Source organism: Misgurnus anguillicaudatus, unplaced genomic scaffold (assembly GCF_027580225.2).
Source record: "Misgurnus anguillicaudatus unplaced genomic scaffold, ASM2758022v2 HiC_scaffold_34, whole genome shotgun sequence".
Taxonomy (NCBI): Eukaryota; Metazoa; Chordata; class Actinopteri; order Cypriniformes; family Cobitidae; genus Misgurnus; species Misgurnus anguillicaudatus.
The window spans coordinates 1,611,263-1,639,204 of NW_027395284.1; the positions used below are offsets into that span (position 1 = coordinate 1,611,263).

General features: G+C 35.6%; 1 pseudogene; it reads right to left on the reverse strand.

The window, feature by feature from the left end:
- Nucleotides 1-27,940, reverse strand: LOC141363326 (coiled-coil domain-containing protein 141-like; annotated as a pseudogene).
- Nucleotides 27,941-27,942: the final 2 nt, after the last annotated feature.

The following is a 27,942-nucleotide window of genomic DNA, read 5'->3' on the forward strand; positions in this document are numbered from 1 at the left end:
ACTGTTTGTCTTAGGCCCTGTGACAGGTCACTATTTTTATATATTCTTTTACTTTTACTAGTTCATTTGTAAATGGACCAGCCAAATGAATGTTTAAAAGGACAAAAATTTCAGTCAGAGTAAAATGGTGTTGAAAATAATTCATAGCATTTCACTACAGTACAAAACAACAAAAATAGGCTACTTCATATCAACTACCCATCTCCTATTGCTTCTGTGCTTGGGTTTATGTACTATATAGCGCTTTTTTATCCATTGGTTCAAATAGTTTTTGTTGCAAAACCATGCCATTCTGAATCAGGCCAGTTGCCATGCTTACGATAAATTTTTTTCTCTGTGATGTTATGAAACCAGGATAAGAATGTACCCCAATACATTGCAGTACTTGTTACCTATGTAATGCAAGAGTTGATGTACAATTTCTTCTTCACTTTCACATCCAAATATTTGTGAAATTAGCAAACTACTAAGAAGCAACAACTGAAAATTTTTGACCATTTCTTTTGACAGTGTGGTGAACCTTGAGTCATTACATTACTACAGGCCTTTTTTCCAACCCAGCTGAAAACAGTGATCAAACTGTGCCTAAGTAGTCAAGGCCAGGAACATTATGTAACAGTACCTTCCTCATGTCAAAATGCATCTGGACCTTTCGCTCGCCAAATTCAGATGGTGAAAAAGCGCTTGTACGTTTCATACCAAAGACAGTTAATAATGTGCACAAGTGGTTAGGTGACGTGAGGAAACCCTTAACGGTGAGAAATCCACATCCAGGTGCTTTCCTTGTTTACGTTAACGGCCGTGTCCGTTAAAACAAAAGCAGGTAGAGCAGCCACAAGAAGAAACACAAAGTGCCAAAGCAGGTGTGCCAATCCAGTTTGAGAAGGTCAAAGTCAGGGCTGTCGTTACCTTTCACCTGTAGCATTGAACTGGAGGAGACGGTACTGGCTGAGTTAGAGGCGGTAACCGCATACTGCCCAGAATCTGTCACTGCAGCGCTCTGAATGAACAAAGCATGCTTGCCATCTTTATTGGACAGTTGTATGTGCTCATCATTGGCCAGTGTGTGTCCATTCTTGAACCTAAAGCAAAGAGTGAATTGTTTTGTCACACAGTCACACCACAGCAAATAATACATATTAATACACACTTAATGAAAGAGAAATATTAGGTGAAAGGTTAAAACAGAAGAGTTTATAGAGGTGAAAGTACAAAGTGGAATTAATCCTGGAACGTATGAATTGAAATGTTAGTGTAAATGTATTTTAGGCATTTATGCATATTATATTGGATGTTCAAGATCAAATGAATCTGGAGATTTATCCACAGGGCTGTCCACATTTCATGTCTTTTGTGCATGCAAATGCGTTATTTTCAATGTAGACGCGCAAGCACGCTGAAATAGAGAGCATCATGCGGTGCGCTATTTAATCCAGGCACGTCGCCGCCACAGGTCATGTGACAAGAACCAACCAATCAAAACATTTGATTATTCTGTAGAGATGGGGGAACAGCTGATCAACACTAAATTATTTTGACACAAATAGAAGAAACAATGCATAGAGACACATAACTCAATCTATGGGAGTGCGCCTCAATTTTGCTTAACAATGGCAAACGCTACCGGAGCACCACTGCCCAACTTGTAGAAAGGTGTAAAGTGGTGTGGCAGCATTTTCCCCGCGGTTTTAGACGCAAAATGTGAACCACCCCCCAAGTCGCTTCGGATTAAAGCGTCTGCTGAATGAATAAAGCTAAATGTAAAATGTGAGCAAGTGAAGCTTTCTCAACAAACCTCCTTTATGCAGTCAGACAGAATATGTGAATTATTGAATAATGTATAAAGTATAAATGCAAAAAATCTGATTATAGGATTATATATTTTTCAGGTATTCAAATTTTACATCACGTTACATTTGCGCATTAGGCAGACTCTTTTATCCCAAGCAACTTACAGTGCATTCAACGTACATTCAATTCAGTACGCAATGCTCAACCATTTTGAGCTATAGGAACACAAGGGCATGTATTAATATATAGTAGTAGTCGATAGACTAGTCAAGCTTGTTATAAGCTACCCACCAGGTTAATGTAGGCTCAGGGAATCCAGTGACTTCCACTTCCAGGGTCACCGGAGAGCCCTCCATTACTGTGGCATTAGACAAAGGTTTGGTGAAGTTAGGGCCCGAGCCAGCTGCCAGGTTACCAATAACCTTTTTGGATGGCGCCCGCCTGATCTCCTCTCGAATGGCTGCGGGCTTGCAAACATCTGAGTCCGACTCTGTGGTTAATGTTGTAGGGTTAGCATGCGTGTTATTGGGCTGTTTACCCGAATCATGCACACACTGTTGCATTTCTGAATGACTCTCATGCACAGAGTAAACAGTTTCATGGGATTCAGTATGGCTGGCTGGTGGGTTGCCAAATTTGGTCTTTAATATGCTGGTGAGGGTGTTTGATACGAGACTAGGAGCGGGAACCGAAAGAGGGCTTTGAACAAAAGATGACGATTCTGCTCTGAACCGAGCACCCGAACCAGTAGTGGGAGACGGGTTGCTCTCGGCCTGGCTGGACATCCAGTCTCGCTTCTGGTGAAGGGTGTCCCCATGTTGAGTATGGGACTGGTGACTGTGCTGGTTAATGCGAAGGCTATGAGAGCTTACGCAATAGCCATCATCTAGGTCATTTTCAGACTGAATAATGTTGGATTCTGGGGTCTCTGATAACGGAGGCAGGGAGATGTCATCCGGTGAGGTGCATTCGTATTCATCATTGGAGAGCGATTCCTCTGTGAGAAGTTCAGGATGGAAGTAACCGTCAGGCACGCTTCCTGCTGGACCTGTTGGTTCTGGTGTCCCATGTGGCAAAAAATCCTCTTCTAGAGAGTGATGACCCACATTCTGTTCATACACGAACAAGGAGAAACAAAACACAATGATTAGTTTGAATCAAAGTCATGCAACGGGCCGGGTATCCGCGGGTACCCGCATTAAAGTGTCTAAGGCGGATGGATTGTGACATTCCTAAATTCACGGTTGGGAAGCGGGCGGATAATTAACTCTGTGCGGGCGGGTAGTAGCGCGAATGAAAATATGTGCAATATTTGTATGTCTAAATTACCATTATGCACGCAACATATGACATTTGACCCATCACGTCACCACCACTGTGACATTAGTCCCTTTCACACATACAGTCTTTACTGGTAAATTGCAGTTAACATGTCATGTGTGAACAGAACCTTTCCGGTAAATCAGTGCTCCCAATTTACCAGTAAGACAGGTTGTAAGATTAACGGTAATTTACCGGTAAGCGCTGTGTGTGAACGAAAAATATAGCATTACCGGCATTTAGATGACGTCAGACCGCGCTGACAGATCGGGCAGGCCAATCAGAAAGTTTTTTATACAGGTGACGCGGTTTCCCCCAGACTGTTTACAGACGTTTCCACACACATGTTGCTTAAAAGTCGAGCACACCTGAAGTTAACATCCACATTTCTTCACCAAAGTTGTTTAAAACAGCTTACCATCTAATTGCCAAATTGCCGAAGTCCTTAGCACACCATCTGTGAAGCCTAATGTGCAAACGCGCAGGTTCCGTTTGACGCCGCCTAACCCAATGTTGTTTGGTCACGAGCAACTTCGCGACCGTTTGCCACAGATGTGAAAACAACAAAATACGGACCGTAGATATTAAGTCATAACCCGCCGTTTACAAATACGACACGGACGGAGCTCGTCGGCCGCGCGCCACAGGTAACTTCCGCTTTCTCTCCGAGTTTACCGGTATTTTGATACTGATGTGTGAATGATGTCTTACTGGTAAAAAGACGGAACGTCACTGCATGTGTGAACAGCACATTTTTGTATTTACTGGTAAATTTATTCTGGTAAATTCATGGTAATTTACCAGAATTACTGTGTGAAAGAGGCTAGTGTAACCTTTGTTGATGCTTCTCGTAGCCTAGTTTGAGCGAGCGTTGCAGGAGTTGCATAAAGTTTTGCTGTTGATAGCCGGAAGCTGGGAACGTCTTCTCTTAGAAAGCATTTCAAGGCTTGTAGGAACACTGCAGGTTTTTTTTATTTTTTATTAATAGGTTTATATGTGTATAGTTATCAGGTTCCATAGCCTATTTAGGTGCAGATGGTAGGCTACTTTAATGGCGCAAAACAAAGCGCACTTAAGCCTGTTTCATTAGCTCATTCATAAAATCGTTATGATGTTGAGAGAAAAATAAAACACTTTAATTGTGATGATTTTAGCGTGTTTGATTTATGCATGTGCCAGTACGGGTTGGTAACGGGCCAAATATTAATGGGTCTGGGCAAGTGTGGATTTAATTTTGATATTATCACGGGTGACGGGTCAGATCTGGTGCTGAACTTTGTGGGTACGGGCAGGAGCGGGTCTCCAAAAATGAACCCGTGCAGGACTTTGGTTTGAATAGCGTTTGTGTTATAGCAAATCAATTTTTTTATATTTCTAATACATTTCTATAATTTGTTTACAATAAGGTTGTTTTTGTTAACTCTTTCCCCGCCATTGACGAGTTATCTTGTCAATTAAGAGAAAACATTTCCCTGTCAATGACACTTTCCTGATGAGTTTTTACGGTAATCTGTATTTCTGCTATTATCCAATAGATGGCGCTAAATTACCCAATTTATAAAAAAACTGATGCAAAAACTAATTTAATCAAATTTAAACTCCGTGTATGTTTTGATCTTCATTCTGAATCTAATCTCTAACAAAATTATTTTACAAAATTGCAATTATTTTGGCTTTTTGCTTAGAATTTTGTATTTTTGAAGAAACCTACCAATATTTAAGAGGGTATAAAAAGAGAACAAATAAAGATAGTATGAAACATTTTTTTTTTTGAAAGCAGAGGGACTGTTGTTTCATTTGATATATTTGTATGTTTATATATTTATAAAAGAGAATTTTCCAGGAAGGAATTTTGTGAAACTTTTGTAAAAATCACAAAAAATGCTGGCTGGCAATTTTTAAAAAAGGCTGGTGGGGAATGAGTTAACATTTGTTAATGCATTTTTATTTATAATATTATATTTATTAATCTTCATGTTAGTTAAAACAGTTCATTATTTGCTCATATTAGTTTATTGTGCATCAACTAATCTTACATTTACATGTATTTATTTAGTGGAAACATTTTAGCGACTATCAAATTAATTGTAAATGTTAACATATTCGACTAAAAATTTATTAGTATGTTGAAACTACCATTTACTAGGATTAGTAAATGCATAACATGTTTTGTTATTGATAGTTTGTGACAATATGTAGTGGACTATTGTCAGTGAGGGGAACCTTATTTTTAAGGTGTAACTTGTTATTTTACCAAATAATAATTAAATATTAGAAAAATATTTGAAAATATATTGTAGAAAATATTTTTCTTGTTTACAATAGATCAATCATATAGATAAATCATATTTACACAAATATGTGCGTCAAAACAATACACAGAAAAAATTATTTTCAAATTAGCAGTGTGTCAAAAGTGACAAACCCAGCCATTGGGTTATAACCCAGAAAATGTTTCTTTTAATGCAACACCCAAAAAATAATTTAAAATGGCACAATGAACTGGATGTGATTCCATTAAAAAAAAACATTCATAGAATGAATGTTGTCAAAGGATCCTCACCTTTAAATCTGACAGAAGAGGTTTACTAAAGCCCTGATACTTGTCATCAGAGTTAATCCTGTGTTTATCTGTACCCTGAAACTCCTTTTGGATGCCTGGTCGTGATAGGCCTGAATCCCGTGGGGGTGGAGGGGGAGGTGGGGTTTCTTGTGAGTCCCTCTTGGTTTGCTGTAGCATGCACCTCCTCTTATCTCGCTCCACGGGGGAATGGCTCACGCTAATGGTGTGCATATGAATAAAGGAGGTGTGCATCTCCTCTCTTTTTTCAGTAGATTTACTTGTGATGGTCTCCACCTTGCTCGTTTTGGAGAACGCCTCTTCTGTGTAAAATCTGTTCTCCGACACCTTTTGATGCTCTGAATGAAGTTTGTCAGGCAAATCATGGCTTCTGGTTTTGCGCAGCTGAGGTTTCTTGTTGATGGGTATTTCTTTAGTGCAGTGTGGTCCGGTCATCTCAGGGGTGTGTCCACTTTCTTTTTGCTCAGGCTGTAAAAATATATGTAGAGTTAATGCAATGAAATGTTGCATGCTATTGCAAGCTAAAGCATTATTTAGGCTTACTGTATCAATAGTGTCCCGTTTGTTGTTGTCCTCAGGTGTTGGAGGTTGTTTCAGGGTTTCTAACTATGAAAACCATGCATAAGAAATAATTATGTTAACAAAATACTTGACAAAAAATGACTTGTACATTAACAGTAGTAATGGTTTTGCACATTTTAGATTAGGAGTATCACATCAAATGTTTACATCATGAATAAAGTCATGCAGTGACCAAAAATGTTAAATCAAAAATATAATTTAATTTTTTTAAAGCAGCTGCCTTTTTTCACTGCAAAAAATGATGTTCATGATTTTTGTCTTGTTTTCAGTAAAAATATCTAATAATTCTTTAATTAAGATGCTTTATCTTGATGGGGAAAACGACCTAAGAAAATAAGTCTAGTTTTCAGACCAAAAATATAAAATATAAGTGATTTTGTGTACAAAACAAGCAAAAAAATGTCAATTTTCTTGAATATTTGAAGAGTTTGGTTCCAAAACGCGATAAACGCCATTTTTGAAAAAAATGAGTTACTGCCAAAATCAGTATTATATCAGGTCAGTAGTTAAAAGTAAATTCTTAATTTTACGCAAAATCCAATACCCGCCGTGATATTCTGTCATCTTTTCTCCCTTTTTTCCCAAAATGCGACAAACGCCACTCCTCCTTTTTTACAGAACGCAATAAATCCATTCCTGATATTACAGCCACCAGTCACGCATTGTAAACAAACAATGGCGGCGCGCTGAGTACACGGAGTCCTAGTTTTCCTCATCTACTTTGTACAAAATAATACTTTAATTGCATTGCTAAACCTGTGATGGTTTTCTGTGACGGGAAAGAAACGTAAGCCATCAACATCTAATAATTTCCGCGAGAGGCACTCGACTCGGTTGCTTGTTCTCCAGACAGCATCAAGCTTCTCATGCTAAAACATTGACCCCAGAGGATCTTATAAAAACTTTACATTATTTTACTCAAAGTCAACGAAAATCGAGCGGGACCAAAACATTTTACAGCTGATCGCTGTGAAAATGTAAGAGACGACGTCAGTATAACCGCAGCAATGTGTTCTTAATATAACAAAGTAAGGGTTTTGGTTAATGCCATTAATGTTTATTTTTTAATCATTGTATACCACTAGTCAACTAAATAAATATAAAATGGTAAAGATGAATGCACATTTATACATTGATTTAATAGATTTATAGCATTTTGAAATAAAAAACTGTAATGGATTTATTGCATTTTGTGGAAAAAAGAATTCGTTTTTATAATAAATCTTTGAAAATCAAGTTATGGATTTGAATTTTTTATGTTTTTATAACCTAAAGATGCTATGTGAAAGTTTGTAACAGAAAATAGTGGTTTTCATCTTGTCACTTTTTTGGTATAGAAAACACGTTTTTACCGAAATTTGTCAAAATGGATTCATTGCGTTTTGGAACCAAACTCTTCATTTCTTGAATTTAGTGTTTAAGAAAAATTTTCAAGATTTTTTTGCTTACCCCATTGGCAGATTTTTTTGCTTGTTTTATGCACAATATCACTTACATTTTATATTTTTGGTCTAAAAACTAGAATTATTTTTTGGGTCATTTTGCTCATCAAGAAAAAGCATCCTAATTTAAGAATTTTTAGATATTTTACTGAAAACAAGACAAAAATACTAAGAAATGTTTTTCTTGAAAATCATTTTTTGCAGTGTTCTAGATTGGGTCTGAACACAGTATGGTCTGAACATCCTGGGTATTTTCTCACCCAACTTTGTGTATCATGGGATCAAATGAGCTATCACTACTTGGCTCATCCATCAACAACTTTTTTTTAATAAATCAAGTAAATATATAAATTTACATTTTTTAATGAAAATAATAGACATAATTTAAGCAAAACCACTGATATTAAAATGTTTTTAATCTGTTAGAAAAAATTGTCAAAAATTGTCCATAGCTTTCACTAAGGCAGTACCTAAGGTCCCAAATATGTACAATGTAGGTACAGATTACAGATACACTGCAAAAAAAAAATACTTTCTTGCTAAGTATTTTGTTTTGTTTTCTTGAACATTTTTCTTAAACACTAAATTCAAGAAAATTAAAAAAAATATTTGTTTACCCCATTGGCAGATTTTTTTGCTTGTTTTATAAACAAAATCACTTAAGTTTTATATTTTTTGTCTAAAAACTAGACTTATTTTCTTGGGTCGTTTTGCTCATCAAGAAAAAGCATCTTAATTTAAGAATTTTTAGATATTTTACTTAGGGATGCACGATATATCGGCCAACATATCGTTATCGGACGATAACTGCTTATTTTTAATATTATCGGTTATCGGTCTGATAGCAAAATTAGGCCGATAAATGAAAGCCGATAAATGATGGATTATTTTGGTTTGTTGAACCACTTCACTTGCTCATTGCTGGCCATGTGGAGTTTTGATTGGTGCTTTCTGTGACATAGCACGAAGATGACACGTGTTGCGGGCTTAAGAAGAGTATGCTAGTCTAGCGCAAAGACAAGATGTCCGCGGTCTGCGAGTTTTTCATTTTGAAAATAATATGAATATTTATCGGCCTATAGATATCGGTTATCGGCCCCCAAATGTAAAGAGTTATCGGTTATCGGTATCGGCCAAAATTTCTATATCTGTGCATCCCTGAAAACAAGACAAAAATACTAAGAATTTTTTTTCTTGAAAATAATTTTTTGCAGTGTGTATACTTTTGGTACCTTTTTATGTACTAATATATACTCTTTGGTACAAATATACACATCTGAGGTACTAATATGAACTTTTTAGGTGTACTTTTTGAAAGGGTACTGCTCCAGCTAGTGGCCATTTTTTGACCATCTATTCTGAAAGTGTAGGATAAACGGAAACATTATTGAAGTCAGCATGTTTGCAAACGGTTTCAACATGTTCACCTGTAGTTTGGCCTCGAGGTCCAATAGTCCATTCGACAGCTCTTTTACCGATTCCACCATCTCATGATGCTTGTTAATTGTTTTCTCCATATATTTTTTCCTTCTCAGCACCTACATCACACGATTCAAGGGTGAGGTGTGGTCGTGTAAAAACAACAACAAAAGATTAATTTAAAAATATATTAATAATGCTTCTCACCGTGTAACCGGACCGGCCAGCTCTGTGATCTGTCTTTATCCTCTCCTCTTGCTGTGGTATTGTGGGCAAAATAAACTTTTCAAACTGTTTGTAGAGACTGCTCACCGCTTCCTTAGTCTTACACTGGGATGAATATTTACCCACGCGTACAATTGTGGAGCTCGCTTCATCACACCAGAAATTATACTGCATTTAAAATGAAAAGAGAGAGGAGAGGCTAAATTTACACATGTGTACTTATATAGAAATTTTATTATCATATTTCTACTCTGTATTATTAAGCGTTATCCTCATTATTAAAAATCTTAAAGTGAATAGAAATATAAAATCTTTTTTTTTTTTTTTTAGGAAATAACAAGATGAATATGTTACAGTGTGATAGTTCATTAGATGTTTCTTGTGCATCCCCACCTCTTCTAAAGCCTGCTGGAGCTTGACATTCATTTCCAGGTTCTGTTTATATTCCTCCACCGTCCTGTCAAAGTCGCCCACCTGTCTCTGCAGCTCATTGAGTTATCTTCTATCTCTCTGAGACTGTTGCCAATTAAATGCTTCTCACAGCTGCTGGATACCTTCTGACTAAAGGCTTGGAGCATCTTCTTTAAAACCTGCAACACAGACGACACTACGTATTATTTTATTCATACACTCTTAAAAATAAAGGCTCCTAAAAGGTTCTTTGTCGGGCTGATGGTTACATGGTTCTAGCTTATGTGGTGAAAAGGTTCTTCATACTATTGAAAGGGTTAGAAAAGAAATAGTTATTTTAGGAACCTTTTTTTTAAGGAACCAAAAATGGTTCTTTCAGCATCACCACTAAATTCTTTTTAGAACCTTTATTTCTTTAAAGGGGACATATCATGAAAATCAGACTTTTTCATGTTTAAGTGCTATAATTGGGTCCCCAGTGCCTCCATCAACCTAGAAATTGGTGTAAAAATCAACCCAGTAACTTAGTTTGGAAAAACCATTCTTTGCAAGCATGTGAAAAAACAGGTCATTGAAATTTGCCTCCCCTTGTGATGTCAGAAGGGCATAATACCGGCCCCTTAATCTGCACTATCAACCACGGCACTGCCCATTAGTGCAGAGATCAACTAATTTGCATTTAAAAGGACACACCCAAAAACTGCACTTTTTGGGCACACCTACAAAGTTACAATTTTAACATCTTATAATAAATTATCTGCCATTTTAGCTAGAACTTCACATACTCTGGGTCACCAAAGATTTATTTGACGTCTTAAAAACGTCTTGTGAAATGTCCCCTTTAATGTATGTCCATGAAAGTCATACTATTAATATAGTGGTAACACTTTACAGTAAGGTTGTATTTGTTAACAAACGTTCATGCAGTAGCTAACATGAACTAACAATGAACAACTTCTACAACATTTATTAATCTTAGTTCATGTTTATTTCGGCATTTAATACATTAATAAAATCCAGCGTTGTAACTGTTGATATTTATAAATGCACCATGAACTAACATGAATAACTGTATTGATATTAACTAACAAGAACAAGAATTAAAAAAGGTTGACAAACTAGATTTTTTTATTGTTTGCTCATGTTAGTTGCATTTACTAATGTTTACTAATACAGTGTAATAAAGTATTACGAAAATAGGTTTACACATTATAAAAAAAATGCAGCATGAAGTTTAAACAACTTGGAAGTCAATTCAATTCAAAGTGAAAAGCTGACATCAGTTATAAAATCATTACTTTTTTTAAGTTAAAGTAACATAAAATTGTTTGACAAAAATGCTGCATATTTTTTTACCGTGCAGAAAATGTAAAAAGATCTTCTGCAGGTTCAGGGCCATCCACAGCGAATGCATGACAAAACCCTGTATCTCTGTGATTTGGTCATTGCTGAGTGAGATATTAATAAAATTAGTACAAATAAAATAAAAATGACATTCTTACCTGCAGCTTTTCTATGTATATCTCAATTTGCTGGATTTGATTTTTCACAGCCTTTAGATTTCTTGACTTCTCATTTTTCTTAATGTAGTTGAATTTCAAATTGTTGATTTTCTTTTTGAGATCCTTAAATGACTCCCTCAGCTAAAATAAAGCCAGGAAAATAAATGTCATTAAAACAATGATGCAGAGAATGTCCTAAAGGGCATACAATATGTGTTACATTAAAAGCCAAATAAAATGAATCATTAGGTGACTTAAATGTTGGTTTGATTGTACACAAAGCTTGTGACTTTAGGAAACTTCAAATATAAAACAGTAACACGTATTAACAAGTATTCTTCTATTATGGTACTTTTATGCTTTTTAGACGAGATGTAGTAACTATAAATGATCATAATGGAAAAGTGCATGAAGATTTTTCTAAATTCTCACACATGCAAAGTGTTGACAGATTTATTTTGGTTAATTCAATTTTGAATGAGCTACTTTGAATGTTTAAATAAATAAATAAAAAACAGTTGTCATTAACTCTTCGCCTTGTCATTATCTACCAAATATCTCACTTTAGATTAAGTGTGCATTAATGTGACGAGGGTCTCTATTAGAGGACAGAGGGGGTACAGCTGAGTCCAGAGGGATTATTTTAAAAAGGATTCATGATTGGACCCGTGGATGATTTATAATGCAGATCCATTTCTGTCCACCCTGTTGGGCTTTTGCAATGGTGTAAGGTCTCGTAATGACCGGCTCAAGTTTCACCCCAAGGACAGCTGCAGCCCAGCCTTCGGTATCAGTTATAGAGCTCTCCTAATGGTCTTACAGGACTTTTCCAATAGAGGGCTGTAGAGGAAAGTTTCTACTGAAGTCCAGAAAAAAAAGTACAGACCCAACGGAAGATCAGTAAACATACATCTCAGATTTTGCTAGAAAAAAGCAGCCTGGGTTGATAAATATCCAGTGTCTGACCGCTCTCTGCATCCTAGCAGTCAGTTGTGGATGGACTTCAAAGATTAATGATCATCATCTCTACAATGTCCATAAGGTTTAAACATTGAATAAATAAAATTGCAACTTTTATTTATTCAATGACACATAAACCACATTGCTAAACGGTCAGAAGAAATGGTCAAAATATGTACCTCAGCTGACTTTAAAAACTTTAATAGTTTATATTAGTACCTCAAAGAGAGCTTTTTATTAGTATGTCAAAGATGCTAGTATCTCAATTTGGTACATATTAGGACCTTTTTAAAGGGCGCTACATTGACGCATGGTCAAGTGTCGTCAAATATTGACGCCATGGGTGTGAGACCGTGTTACCCAGTGACAGCTAGGGTACATATTTTGACAATTTCTTTCTAACAGTATATAGATAACATTTGGCATTTATACAGGACATATTAATGCAAGAGGAGGATGAGCAACAAACTTTACAGTATTTTTACATTTTTACAGTAGTCACTAATGCACTAGCAAGCCTAAATATATGACTATATGTTGGAAAAAAGCTGAAGAACAAACTCCACAATAAATTTTTAAGTGAGTTTATAGCAAAACATTCCCAAGACACGTTTAATAAGCATACATATTAACAGTGGGTATTAGTTTCACAAGGCTTAATAGTGACAGTGAGCATCTAAACAACTTGGTGAAATTGTACTCGGTTAACATTTACTATAAGGCTTATCGCAGCTGTGATTTAGAGTCTTGTGTTCAGGGATTTTGGGGCAGTTTTCCGGACAGGGATTAGTTTAAGCCAGGGATAGACCTTGTTTAATTAGAAAATATAACTAGTTTTAACAAATATGCCTTACTACATACAATACAATGTTTTCAGTTTGGACAGCCCTTACATTTATTCTAGTCTAGGAATAGTCTAATCCCTGTCCGGGAAACCGCCCCGAGATGTACTCCAGACTAAAGTAGTAAATTCTGAGCATAATAAAGCTCAGTTACAGTGTGTTATAAAATATATTTCACTTCATAGTTGAACAGCACAAAAGTGACCAAAGCCTGCTTTTGTTATTTAATTTAAAACCTTTTAAAAACGAATTTAAAGTAGCCAACGTAGCTACAATGGAACCGATATCTATTTGGTTGCATATATAAAAGCTTTTTTAAGCGGTAGACAGCAGCAGTGAATTTGAGATTTGTTGGTGAGAGAAACAGAGTCACTCTTGCAGACGAACAGCAGCAACTGTGCAAGCTAAAATGTCAGATTGTTTACTCATGCATATTTATGACTGCATGGGCGGAGCTTAAATTGTATGACATATGGTGATTGACATGGGCATTACACGAGAAGTCATGTCGAGTCATGCCCTACACAATTTAACTGTAAACCATTTGTTTCCATCAAGAATATGATGATACTTTGACAAACAAATAAAGAGCTCAGATGCTAAACCATTTTAACCGGTATTTCTGAATGACCTGAGGAGGCCCAGATTAAGTGGATTTTAAGCGAAAGTATTTGATGAACGTATAATACGTGACAAGAGCATTTCGGATAATATCATTATCTAATTTTTGACTGAGGTGGCGTTTAGATGCATTGGCATCTGACCTCTTCAATTATCTTCCAAATGCTACAAGGACATAAATAAGCAGAGAATTGGTTATATGTGACCCTGCCTATGAAAACTCTCATTTACTAAAGTCATTTTTGCAATTTACTGTTTTCTACATAAACTCATCCCACATATTCTGTGAGTAAGATCATGTCAAAGATTGAAATGAGAAATCAGTAATTGAACGATGCTCCTAATCTCATCATTTGATTATGAGACTCTAGCCTGGATGGATTTTACAGACAGGGTTACATATTATACAAATGCACCATTCATAATTTAAGTATATAAAGAGTTAACTACAAATTCTCATATAAACTATACAACATTGACAGACTCTCTTGTGCCAGACAGTGCTGAGTGTAAGTACAGCTACTTTTAGAAATCAATTCCTTGCTGTATTTAAAGTCTCACAGCAGTTGTGTATTAAAATAGCATGGCATTTTGTGACATAGGTTACTTGGATATCTGTTTAACAAGCTTTAGATTTTAATCCATGAGAAATAAATAGAAATCTAAAACTGGTAAACCTATAGAATAGCATCTTCATGTGTTCAATGCTATCCACATTTATTTGTAAATATGTCAAGTTTTGATAAAGTGTGATATAACTGATAAATGTATAATTTCAATGCCAAGATAAAAGCATTAAAAAATAGGAACAAACATACTCCGTCCGAGGTGCGAGTCAAAAAGAATAAATCTAAATATGTAACACAAAATAGTGACTGCACCCTCACTTGCAAAAGAATTTTATTGTCACCAACGTTTCGGCATATAGCCTTCGTCAAGCTATATGCCGAAACGTTGGTGACAATAAAATTCTTTTGCAAGTGAGTATGCAGTCACTATTTTGTGTTATATATTAAAATAAAAGCATTTGCCAAATGCTTAATGATAAGACTGCTATGGAGCAATCTATCTGCATAATGTTTCGGATTATTACACGGTCAGAAAAATGGTCCCAAGCTGTCACTTTGGCAGTACCCTTTAAAAATATCCTAATGTGTACTATTTAGGTACTCATGTATACATTTAGTACCGATATGTACCACTGAGGTACTAATGTGCACTCTTTGGTATACTTCTGATGTACTAATATCTTTAGGTGCAAAGGTGTATTTTTGAAAGGACACTGCCCCAGTGACAGCTAGGGATCAATTTTGGACCATTTACTGGTTGCAATTGCTGCACATTTTTTTAAAGTTTTTTTTTTTAAAGAAACTTGAGATTAAAGTCCACTAGAGGGAGACAAGGACTATCATTTTGTTTCAATTATAACAAACCCCTGGAGGGGTTCGTGTTTAGATATTATGTTAAACATTATAAATATTTAGAAAATGGTGTCTTTCGTACTATAAAGTTAAACAATACAATTTTGGTGGACTATGTGCAATTGTCAATCCACAAATGAACTAGCTATTGTTCCTTTACACACACCAATCTAATCCATAAATCAAATGTATATCAGAAAACATCCATGAAACTATTGTACATAAGTAACCTGATTTTCTATGCCCTTGGATGGCATTGCAGTATTATCCTGAGGATTGACTTTTGGATTTTGTGGATTGGTGGTGGGGTGGGCAGTAAGTATGTGATAAGGCTGAAATCCTTCATCTTATCAGAAGTGATAAGAACAAATGGCAGAATTCCTCACCGCAGGCAGAGACAAACCTCGTCAACAGACTAAATTTAACAAGGGCTGTCAAGCTATAAATAATTCAGCCCGAGAAACAATGAGAGTGAGCCACAAAGCAAAGCACACGTGTTGCTGAGCCCAGATCTGTGGACAGGAAAATGAGTGCAGGAATCTTTATAAACAACAGACATCTGGGTTAAACTACAATCCTTTGTTATATAGCTGATGATGCCATATCATGGAAAACCTTTAGTTGATCTTTTGACATAAAAGAGCTTTTTGCAATTGAAACTAACACCCTGTTGTTTATTTTACTTCCTTTTCACACACAAATTACGGAAAAAACACTGAAAATGTGTCCTGGTTTTAGATGGGTTTTGGCTGGCCCACCAGCAAAAAACGGCTGATTCACCAGCTTGACCAGGCTAAAAGACCATCTTTGCCAGCTTTGCTGGTTTAAGATGGTGGGCCAACTGGTCTTCCAGCCTGACCAGCTAAGACTAGCTAAAAAGTGTCCAAAACCCCTCTAAACCAGCTTGCTACACCAGCTAAAACCAGGCTAGGAGCTTGGCTGGTCTAAGATGGAACCAGCTGGTTTAAGATAGTCCTTCCAGCCTGTCAAAGCTGTTTAAGATGGTCTTTCAGCCTGGTCAAGCTGATGGATCAGCTGGTTTAAGCTGGGTTACACTGCAAAAAATTATTTTCAAGAAAAAAAATTCTTAGTATTTTTGTCTTGTTTTCAGTAAAAATATCAAAAAATTCTTAAATTAAGATGCTTTTTTTCGTGATGAGCAAAATGACCCAAGAAAATAAGTCTATTTTTTAGACAAAAAATATCAAATTTAAGTGATTTTGTGCATAAAACAAGCAAACAAATCTGCCAATGGGGTAAGCAAATTGTTCTTGAATTTTTCTTGAATTTAGTGTATATGAAAAATGCTTTTTGCTTACCCCATTGATTTGTTTGCTTGTTTTATGCACAAAATCACTTAAATTTGATATTTTTGGTCTAAAAACTAGACTTATTTTTTTTGGGTCGTTTTGCTCACCAAGAAAAAGCATCTAAATTTAAGAATTTTTAGATGTTTTTACTGAAAACAAGACAAAAATACTAATATTTTTTTTCTTGAAAATCATTTTTTGCAGTGTACTGACTGAGGTTATGTCAAAGATTAAAATCAATGACTGAAATCAAACTTCTAATCTCTAATCTCTTTTACAGACATTACTCACCTCACCGATCTCTTCCTTATAGATGCAGCAGTGGACGTTGCTCATTAAACTCTCTTCACACCTATTTGCTTCTGTGATCCAGTTAGTGCTTCCTCTTTCCAACTTTTCTAGCTTCTCACATAACCGATCTACTGACAACACCAGCAGCCGCTTGGAAAGGGAACATGGAAAAGAAGAAGAAATGATTATTTATAGAACTTGCTATACAAGTATTTTATTCAATGCTTACAGTTAATATTATAAGGTATGCTTATGCTGCAGTTGAAGTAAGAACCTCATCGAATGCATACAGCATAATAACTATATACAATATTATAAATCAATGTCTGCAATACGCACCGACTGCTGTACAGTGTTGGTGATGTCAGCACCCAGTGAGAGAGCGAGCGTGTACAGATGCTGAACGTGCTTCTGTCGCTCCTGATGTTGAATCAGTTGAGTTCTGGCCTGACTGGTGTCATTAAACACAGCCACTGGTTCGGCTTTTAATACAGTATCCAGCTGAAATAATAATTATAATTTTAGAAGGATCTGTGATTTTTTCTCACAAACTTTGAAAATTGTGTATGTACTGTATAGCAGTTTTGGTCACTATATTTGATATTTGACAAGACTTTTTTTAAGATTTCAAATAAATCTTCGGTGTCCCCAGAGTGCATATGTGAAGTTTAATCTCAAAATACCATATAGATAATTTATTATAGCATGTTAAAATTGCCACTTTGTAGGAGTGAGCAAAAATGTGCCTTTTTTGGGTCTCTCCTTTCAAATGTAAATCTGTACTAAATGACAGTGATGTGGATAGTGCAGATTAAGGGGCGGAATTATCCCCTTCTGACATCACAAGGGGAGCCAAATTTCAATGAGCTATTTTTTCACATGCTTCCAGAGAATGGTTTACCAAAACTAAGTTCAGGGGTTGTTCTTTTTCCACATTTTCTAAGTTGATAGAAGCACCGGGGACCCAATTATAGCACTTAATGGAAAAAGTCAGATTTTTGTGATATGTCCCCTTTAAAAAGAAAGGTGCTTGCTTTATATCTGTAAGGCCTTTCTGTTTCACAAAATGTTATTTTTAGTGAAAAAAGTTCTTTAAAGGTTCTTTTAGAAATGGGTTTTTAAAGAACATTTGACTTAATGGTTCTTTGAGGAACCAAAAATGGTTCATCTATGGCATCACTAGGGAACGTTTTAAGCACCTCTATTTTTAAGATTTTATGTAATTTACACAACTTTCTTTTGCATTATTTCATAGTGTTGATAACTTATTTTATTCTGAAATCCTGGAAAATGGCAATATGAGGTCATGTACACTTTAAAAATAAAGGTGCTAAAAGGGTTCTTCACAGCAATGTCATAGGAGAAGCATTTTTGATCCAGAAAGTACCCCAGTACTATTTCTTTCATTTCTTTTAGTAGTCTTAAGAACTTGTATTCCCTCTACAAAGAAACTTTTGTGAAACAGAAAGGTTATTTGGATGTTCTTTATGGAACCATGCAACCACAAATGGTTCATTCTATGAAGCACCTTTATGATAGTCTTTTGTTACAGTGTTCTGGTGGAAATGTAATTTCACCTCTTGATAAAGCTGATGAAATTTGACAGCCATGCTTAGAACGGTTTCATACTCTCTCATCTTATCTCTGACACGCTGATGCAATTGCAGGAGCTCAGAAACTTTCTCGTTCTTCTCTTTGACCGGTATTCCTTTCAATGCAAGCAGCTCCGAAGTCTTAACCAGGAATTCCACTTCTGCATTTAGTTGCTAAAAAGGTTTTAAAAACTGAGATTAGTTGTAAAATAGCTTAAATCATACAGATGATAAAGTGTCAGAAAATGGCCCCAAGCTGTCACTGGGGCAGTGCCCTTTAAAAAGGTCCTAATATGTACCATTTATGTATATTGTACATTTGGTACCAAATAAGAGCACACTCACTGTCCAAAACTAATTGTCACTTTATTTGCTGGTTGAGTCATTAAAAACAAAATAAAATAAAAAAACATGTATGTTGCTTGCATTTTCCTACAGCCTATATAAAATGGTTTGAAATATATATTTTCATATTTTATTAGGTTTTTGATAAGGTTACAATGCGTAGGCCTACGTAGCAACATAACTTGCGTGACGTCCCCAAACTTGTGGCTTCATGTCACGAAAGTGCCAAGAAGCTGCCAGCCACAACAACAAAACAAACAGAAAAAAACCTGAAGCGTATGTTGTTGCAGGTTTACATGGTAATGTAATCTAACGGCTGTTTCCAAGCACTTTCAGACTAAAAAAAGCCTGTCTATTTAATGGTTGCGGATTTAAAAAATAGATACAGTGGTGCAGGGCGAGCTGGAGTGGGTCAAATAATTTCATAAAAGGGGGACCCGCAGTTTGGAAAAAAACCTGACCCGCGCATCACTTTCGGGCATGGTTCAAGACAACATATGAGTGTGCCCCAAGCCTCTGAGGTGTTAATATGAAATCTTTAGGTGCAAAGTTGCCCCAGTGACAGCAAGGGAATATTTATTGACCATTTATTTTCTGAAAGTATAAGATCACCGAGCCAACAAAAAGTTGCTTATACCAGGAACTGAGGCTTTGCCGAGTTGAAGTTCTCCTGTAGTTTAGACACAGTGTGAGCATCACCCCCCAAATCAACTTTTGATGCTGGAGCAAAGATCTCATCCATTGACTTTAAATCATGAAGAACCTGCAGGGAATGAACAAAAAGGTTGACTCTCAATAAAATTTTATTTTGAATTAAATCAATACTTTCTTTAAATGCTCTTATAAGTGATGAAAAATAAACTTTTTATTAAAATTTATCTCATAAACTTTGTGTCATCAACCAAAAAAGAAGGTATTAGTATTACATATCAATTAAATATTTAAGACAGTTTTTTTAAGGATCCACACATAACAACAAATACACCAGCCAACTTTTATTGTGTATCAAAACCTTTCATAAAAGTTGTCTTTGTGTTTTAAACAATGCAAGTTCTCGTCTTAGGACAACTTCAAATATTGCTGTCATCTTTTCTCCCCTTATCCCCAAATCGCGATTAAAGCCAGTCCTCCTTCCTTGCAGAATGCAATACATCTGCTCAACCAATCACAGCGCACTATTCCACACATTGTAAACAATAATGGCGGCGCAGAATCCTAGTTTTCCTCATCTACTTTGTACTTCGTGATGAACAAACAAACAAAATAATACTTTTGATGGCATTGATAAACCTGTGGTGGGTTTCTGTGGCGGGAAAGAAACGTAAGCCATCAAAATCTAATAATTTACATGAGAGGCACTCGGGCGAAGAATAAATGCCGGCTGTTGCTTGTTCTCCCGACAGCATCAAGCTTCTGTCATGCTAACACATTGACCCCAGAGAATCTTATGAAAAACGTTCCATTATTTTATTCGAAGTCAACGAAAATCGAGCAGGACCAAAACATTTTACAGCTGATCGCTGTAAAAAAAGTTCAGCGATGACGTCCCAAGGATGACAGCAGCAATGACAGTGTTCTTAATATGACAAAGTAAGTGTTTTGATTAATGACATACATTTTTTTTATCAATGTATAACACTAGTCGCCTAAATGAATATAACATGGCAAAGATGAATGCACATTTATATATTAATTCAATAGATTTATAGCATTTTGAAAAACTTGTCATGGATTTATTGCATTTTGCGGAAAAATAATCCGTTTTTATAATAAATCTTTAAAAAACAAATTACGGATTTGAATTTTTAAATGTTATATAACCTAAAGATGCTAATGTTAAAGTAACAGAAAATGATTGTTTTCATCTTGTCACTTTCTTGTTATAGAAAACAAATTTTTTCCCAAATAGTCAAAATGTATTTATTGCGTTTTGGAACAAAACTCTTCATTTGTAGGTCTAAAACAACATGAGGGTAAGTAAATGATGACAAAATTTTCATTTTTGGGTATCCCTTAAACAAAGTGAACAGGGTCAATTTTGATGCCCTGTGTGTGTTCATGTAGCTCAGTTGGTAAGCCATTGGTTTTGGGTATGATTTCCAGGCCAAACACATACTGATAAAATCATTTTGATAAAAACATCTGCCAAATGCATAAATATTCAATGTCATGTTTTTTTATTGACTGAGGATGTTACCTTTTTGACCTGATCCTTGAATCGTTTCCACTGCTTTTTCACAGATTTGATCTGGCTATAATGAAGTTGCCAAGATGTCCACAAGTCAGACAACTCAGATTTTTTCTTGCTCAGAGCCTCCATAGATTTCTCTACAACATGTCCTGCTTCTTTAACGTTCAGATTCAAGTTGCCACTAACCTGCAGGTAGTAAAAATGACAACTCGAGTCAACTCCAAGATTCCTCCATCAGCAATATAACGGCCTTCAAAGTTTCCTACCATGTTAGAAGAGTTGATGAAGTTGTTACCCAGGTCCTGCATGGTAAAAAACCTCTGCAGCAGCGTCTGCCACTTTACATCCAGCATGTCCTTCATGGATGCTCCTGCACCTTCATTTTCCTCCTCTTCCTCTGGCTTGTTCTTGTAGCATTCCTGCAAAGTCCTAATGCGCTCCTCAACCTGGATCATCGCATGAAATATCCTCATTGGAGTAGCAGAACATAAATTGGTTTCGATACAAATATCAATCGGTATTACCGTACCTCATCAGCACAGCGCAAGAAATCCACATACGGTCTGAGACTCTCAACGTGTAATGAAATGTTCCTGACCAGCGTTTTCATCTCCTCTGCCAAAAGCGAGGCTTTGTTGGACAACTCGGCTGTCTCGGTGGATTCCAGCCCTCGTAGCTCTTTTATAAAATTAGCAATAGGCTCGGATTCTTTTATCACATCCTTCAGAACAAAAATACAGTATAATTCATAGACCAGACTCAAGATGAGATTTTGCACATTAAAGTTTATGTCACTTTTGTTTTTTTATAAATCAGTGAAAAGTTTATATTGTAGTTTATACTGATTCTAGATTTGTGTATAGGTAACAATAAGCATGCAGTCACCTGAGACTGTGAGAGAAGCTCAACATGTTTGTTAAGGGTGTCCTCAGCCTCAGGTAAAGTTGAACCAGGTTCTGTATTAGCCGAGAGAACACTGTGGCTTTTTTTGATCCAAGTGGAGACCTGGCAGAGTCAAAGGTTTAAGATAAATTATTAGCCAAACTATATGGGATAAAATAGCGAGACTCAATACATCTACACCATAGAGACAGAGCGCAGCGCGTCATAACCTGAAAACCACGCCCACCGGTGGGGGGGCAATCAAACCGTCTCCATTGACTTTGTATTGCGAGAGGCTGCCTCCTTGTCATTGCTGGCTTATAACAAAAAACAGAATAATGCCTAAAAGCTGCTGCGTGATAATATGTACAGCTAACAAGCCAAAAAAAAACAGAAATACGTTTTTATAAGCTGTCAAGCCATAAAACTCTAGCCTGGCTCCGCCCTCCTACATTCTTCCGCTTAATTTTCATTTCGCTTCAGAACAACGTCTGGGACTGCTGTGTAGAGTTTCGTTTTCTCTGGCAAAAATCTGCAGGTCCAATCAGCGAACAGCGGGGAGTGGCTAAGAACGCAGACGTTGAGGTCGTGCGCCAGACTGAGTGACATACTTCACGACCAAACGTTAGCGATTGGTTATGACAGATTCAGAGTGACTCTGGGCAGATCCAATAGTTTTAAACTTCAACAGAGACCCTCCTTAACGGAAGTAACGCTTTGCAATGGAGCGTGGCCAGACTCTCTGTACAAATGAAATTAATGTACGAGAGTCTGGTTTCACCAGGCTAGTAAAACTCAGCCTTTAAGGAGAAAAAAGTGGATCGCCGCCTACGTTTCCCCCTAGTGGACGCAGTTCTACTAATATGAGTACTATGAAAAGTTGCCTGTTTCCACTTTTGTGTCTTTAAACGCTCGTTTTTTGGGGTCGACAGCTTATAAAAACTTATTTACAGATTAAAACAGAATAATACCTAAAAGCTGCTGTGTGACAAGATGTACAGCTAACAAGCCAAAAAACCCAGAAATAAGTTTTTATAAGCTGTTGACCTCAAAAAACGAGCGTTTAAAGACACAAAAGTGGAAACAGGCAACTTTTCATATTGGTAGAACTGCGTCCACTGCGTCGACAGCTTATAAAAACTTATTTCTGGGTTCTTTGGCTTGTTAGCTGTACATATTGTCACACAGCAGCTTTTAGGCATTATTCTGTTTTTTGTTTTAAGCCAGAAATGACAAGGAAGCGGCCTCTCGCAATACAAAGTCAATGGAGACGTTTGGATTGTTTTCCCCCCCGGTGGGCGTGGTTTTCAAATTTGCATAACTGCGCTGTGTCTCTATAGTTTAGGTCCCTGTTTTAAAGCAGCACCAGTACATTTTACAATATTGTTGTATTTGTTAACATTAACTCATTCCTCGACAGACTTTTTTTAAATTGCCAGACAGCATATTTGTGATGTTCACAAAAGTTTTACAAAATGACAAAAAAAATTTCTATAAATATATAAGCACACATATATCAAATGAAAGAACAGACCCTCTGCTTTCAAACAAAAAACAAAACGGGAAAATCCTTTCATATCTTCATTTGTTCTCTTTTTCAGACTGACTGACTCATGGAAAGTCGTGTTATAGTCACAAACATTTTTATTAATTTATTCGTGTCCATGGCACGAATTTCACTTTTTTTATGTGCCTTGAGCACGAATGTCTTTTGGCTGTGACACGACTTTTTTGCGTGTCATTTTATGTATTGTTTTCTTATTGTTTTTTTCCTATTTTCTTACCATTATCACTTGGGGTTGGGGTTAGAATGACTTTCTGTTACATTTTTAGACATCCTAACCCAAACCCCAACTCTAACCCCAACTCCACGCGAGAATAGTTTTAAAAGCCGAAGAAAAACATGTAGAAACAAATACATAAAATTACATCCTAAGCCAAACCCCAAATCTAACTCCAACCCCAAGCGACAATGATAAGAAGATAGGAGAAAAAATTAGAAAACAGTACATTAAATGACACGAAAAATACCCGAAAAGACTTTCGGTGACCCGAGTTCGATTCCGGCTCGTGGTCATTTGCCGATCCCATACCCCTCTCCTCCCTGTACTTTCCTATCCTCTCCTCAATTACTGTCAAAATAAAGGCGAAATGGCCCAAAAAATATATATATATAAAAAACACGAAAAAGACATTTGTGCTCAAGGCGTAGCAGAATTTCGTGCCAAGGACAAAAAAAATTAATCACATTTTTTGTGACTATAACGCGACTTTCCGTGAGATCATGTTACTCTTTTTATAACCTCTTAAATATCTTCATAAATAACAAATGTTGAGCAAAAAGCTGAAATAATTGCATTTTATAAAGGAATTTTGTTAGAGATCAGATTCAGAACGATCCTCAAAACATACACAGAGTTTAAAATTGATTAAATTCGCTTTTTTATAAATTGGGTAAGAGGGCCATCTAGTGGAATTACAGATTACCATAAAAAAAAACTTGTCAGGAAAGTGTCATTGTTAGTGAAATGTTTTCTCTTAATTGACGACATAACTAGTCAATGGCGGGGAAATAGTTAATAATCATTTTAAAGTATTATTCACTGTTAGTTCATGTTAGTTAAAGGGTGAGTAAATCATGATAGAATTTTCATTTTGGGGTGAACTATCCCTTAAACTAACATTAGAAATTATAAAAAAAAGCTAAAAAATATATTGTTCATTGGTTGTTCATGTTAGCTGATGCCTTTACTAATTTTAACAAATACAATGTTATTGTAAAGTGTTAAACTGTAATGTAAATAAATCGTAATCAGGCACATTTACACAGACAGGCCAAAATATAGAAAGCATCACTATTCAAAGGTGAAATTTCTTTACCTTATCGACAAGATCTTCAAATGATGACATCACCTGCTGTCTTGTGTCTGTTAGCTTCCTGTGGGCGTGGCACTCTTGGTTCAGCACATCCACTCTTTCTTTGATGTATCCCAGCATCCTCTGCAGTCCTCCAACACTAACAAACAAACACACAAACATGTGCCTGCTCTGGAATTGTCTGATACTGAACAGAACATCACAATCCTTTTATCACTCCACAGATATCTAAGGATTATTTTTAAACATATTGCTGGATCTGTTTTTGTCTTCTTACCTTTGTGGGTTGAGTTTCTGAAGTAACACCTGACCTCTCTGAAAAGGCTCTGTGGCCGCTTCTTTTATACTGCGTGAAAACTCTTCGTGTTTCTTGGCTAGCTCGGGTAATGGCAGAGATTTAGTCTTCAACTCCTTAATGGCAACCTCTATGCCTCCCAACACTTCAAATGCCTGCAAATCAAAAATATACAGTATGTATGTTGCCATAAAATCCTATTTATCTAAAATGTCTGATTCACTGTTTAGATGTGACATAAAAATAGGATGTATTCATTCACTCAAATGCCAGCATGATGACTTTCACACTTCCCCACATAAAAAAATTAGGGCTGCCAAAAGATTAATCGCTAATAATCGCATACAAAATAAAAGTTTGTGTTTGCATAATATATTTCAACCCTATATCACGCAAATACGTGACTATTTCACATATGGACCAATGTGAAAATGTCACGTTTTGCCGGTTTTGAACGTGAGCATGTCACGTTTTCTGTTTGTGTCACTTTCACGTTTTGGTTACTCAACTTTTTTGTCCTATTTTCAAACCATTTTCGCTTCGGTTTAGGGTTAGATTTGGTGCTTGTGTTATATGTCACTTTAAGTATTTGTCACTTTAAGTATTGGTTTATAAAAAAAAGATACAAGACTTATTCTTTTATATTTTCTAAACTTTAACCAATTGTCGCCTGACGTTGGGGTTAGAGTTTGTTTAGGTAAGGATGTCATTTTATGTAAATCTAACCCTAAACCGAAGCAACAATGGTAAGAAATTAGGACAAAAAAGTTGAGTAACCAAAACGTGAAAGTGACACAAACAGAAAACGTGACATGCTCACGTTCAAAACCGGCAAAACGTGACATTTTCACGTTGGTCCATACGTGAAATAGTCACGTATTTGCGTGATATTGGGTTGTATATTTGTGTGTGTATTGTGTTTAATTATCATCTATATATAAAAAATATATATTAAAATCTAAATAAATATGTATATACACTGTAAAAAATACTTTCTTGCCTTAAAATTTTTTGTTGAATCAACTTGGATTTACAAGTCATTTCAACTTTTCTTTTATTTATCTTGACTAGAGATGAGTTGTTACAACTACAGGTGAGTTGTTATAACTTATAAAATTAAGTTGACTTTTCTCAACTATATTTTATAAGTTATAACAATTCATCTCGGTTGACATGACTTGTAAATCTGAATTGATTTAACAAAAATTTTTAAGGCAGCAAAGTTTTTTTTGTACAGTGTACATGTAAATGTTTCTTAAATACATATATGCATGTGTGTGTATTTATATATACAAAATAATTACACACAGTGCATACACTGTAAAAAATACTTTGCTGCCTTAAATTTTTTGTTAAATCAACTCAAATTTACAAGTCATGTCAACAGAGATGAGTTGTCACAACTTATAAAATATAGTTGAGAAAAGTCAACTTAATTTTATAAGTTATAACAACTCATCTCTAGTCAAGATAAATAATAGTAAGTTAAAATGACTTTGATTCAACAAAAAATTTTAAGGCAGCAAAGTATTTTTTACAGTGTACATATATGTTATGCAAAAAACTTTTATTTTGTATGTGATTAATTGCGATTTTTTTACTATAGTATACTGTAGGATATTTCAATAATTACTATACTCCAATAACGCATTCTACATACTACAGTTACTACAGTAAATTGTAGTATATTATAATAATTATACTTCAATAAGGTATACTTACAGTATTTCATAATATGGACTACAGTGACTTGATAAACTGTATTAAATAATGTAATATACCTTAATATTTACTATAGTAAATTGTAGTATAATATAATATTACTATACTTATAGGTATACTACAGAATTAATTTAATATGAACTACCGTGAATCGGTAAACTGCAGAAATACTGTAATATACTTTAGTATTAACTATAGTACATTGTAGTATACTAAACATTTCTTAAATGCATACTACAGTATTCTCACTGCAAAAAAAATACTTTCTTAGGATTTTTCTATTATTTTCTGTAAAAATATCTAAAAATTCATAAATTATGATGTATTTTCTTGATAAGCAAAATGACCCAAGAAAATCAGTCTAGTTTTTAGACAAAAAACATGAAATTTAAGTGATTTTGTGCATAAAACAAGCACATTTTTCTTGATTTTTTCTTGAATTTAGTGTTTAAGAAAAATGTTCAAGATTTTTTTGCTTACCCCATTGGCAGATGTTTTTGCTTGTTCTATGCACAAAATCACTTAAATTTGATATTTTTGGTTCAAAAACTAGACTTATTTTCCTGGGTCATTTTGCTCATCAAGAAAAAGCATCTTAATTTAGGAATTTGTAGATATTTTTACTGAAAACAAGACAGAAATACTAAGAATTTTTTTTCTTGAAAATCATTTTTTGCAGTGCAGTATAATTAATGTTTTTGCAGAATTGGGCATGCCTGAATTTAAAAGATTCATCTGCCCACCGACTTTGGAGTAAATTGAAACCACAACTTCTCTATTCTTTTAGAAATTTTTTGATGATGCAGTTGTGGACCCGCTGTCATTTGAAAGTAAATGCATAAACAAATAGCATCAAAGTAGTAAATAGCTATCCATTATACCCAGTCTTATTAAACATTAATGTAATGTAATAGGCCTACTGTATGGAAAACACAACATAAATCACTCAATGATCTCTCTTCTTTAAAGCCACTCTCATAAACACCAGCATAGGCTACAACTCCACTAGGAGGCAGTGCGACCAACAAAAACAACATCCTGCTGTTTATAACCAGAAGAAATTACAGAAGTGAACTATACTGAGATCTCAAGCTATTCAAAGCAGTTTAGTCACAGCGTGTGCTACTGGATTACGTACTTTATTAGCACTCCTGTAAAAAGCATTGCTCTCCTGTAGATCAGACAGACGAGTTATCATCAGACTGAAGATCCGCCGATGCGAGGCTTTCAGTTTCTCACTCTTCTCAGACAAACGCTCAAGGTCCGGGCAATTATTTATGGAAAGCAGTTCAGATGCTTCCTGTAGTAGCTTTTCAACCA